Below are 1080 nucleotides of genomic sequence, written 5' to 3'. Positions count from 1 at the left end.
CAAACACACCTGCCTTTAATTTTTAAGTGAGGCTGAAGACCTTAATTAGTTGCTTCAGGTGTGTTTGATTAGGATTGGAGCTAAACTTTGCAGGACAGTCGATCGCCAGGAGCAGGGTTGGGCACGTCATTAGCATTGTTAGCATTCAGTGTTTTTCATGTGTTTCATCATAAAATGCATCATTAATACGAGGCACGTTGTTTTCAGGTAATAAAAGTGAGACTGGTGAATCGGTGGTGAGTTCAGTAATACCAGTGATTTAGATCTGATTTCTGTCTTTAAAGCTCAATAAAGAGTGAATCCTCAGTCTGAACTGTTTGTTGTCTGAAGGTCAAAGATGAGAATGAAGATAAAGTGACGTATGAGACGATCAACATGTCCACTCCTGCTGCTGCGAGAGACAATGTGAGTCAAATAAAGCATTAAACGTTCAGTTCTGGTCTATAATCTCATATTATTTGACACATTACAGTGACACACATGTCTGTTCTGTGTTAAACGTTTAGGAGCAGACAGATGATGTGACTTACTCTGAAGTCTCTTCTTCCAGTAAAAAGCCAGTGAAATCAGTCAAAGTGAGTAGACAGCAGCTCATTCTCTTGTTCTTCATCACTGACTACTGTTCAGTCCTATTCAGAGAAAAGCACAGCAGCTTCTCTCGTCTATACACTGCTGAGATGTATTTCTGAATCTGAATCTCTGATAAATGAAGCTTTATCAACATGTGTCTGTGGTTCAGACACTGACGGAGAAACTCTGTGCTGTTCTTTCAGGATCAAGATGATTCAGTGACTTACGCTGCCATCAGAGGAACACAAAATTAGCCGCTGGGTGAACTTTACGAAACAAAAGCTGAGCTGCATAAATAATGATTCATGATACAGATCAGTGCATGAGCTCCTCACATCAGCAGCAGATGTGACGCTTCTATGACTGCTGAGATTTATAGCTTTGCTGTTTGGAAGAATTGGGTATTTGTTTGTGAATCAACAGAACTTTTATGCAGATATTTGTTGAATTCATACAGAGCCCCTAAAAGTACATGGTAGTGAAAAATTTTTGATGTGGGAGGATTTTTTT

General features: G+C 39.5%; 1 long non-coding RNA gene across 1 annotated transcript; it reads left to right on the top strand.

The window, feature by feature from the left end:
* Window positions 1–270: 270 nt before the first annotated feature.
* On the top strand, window positions 271–828 carry LOC132111036 (uncharacterized). Its single transcript, XR_009424716.1, has 3 exons — window positions 271–405; window positions 507–575; window positions 774–828. It is a non-coding gene; the product is annotated as an uncharacterized LOC132111036 (long non-coding RNA).
* Window positions 829–1080: the final 252 nt, after the last annotated feature.

This window comes from Carassius carassius, chromosome 30, assembly GCF_963082965.1.
Source record: "Carassius carassius chromosome 30, fCarCar2.1, whole genome shotgun sequence".
Classification (NCBI taxonomy): Eukaryota; Metazoa; Chordata; class Actinopteri; order Cypriniformes; family Cyprinidae; genus Carassius; species Carassius carassius.
This window is presented reverse-complemented; position numbering and strand designations above follow the sequence as displayed.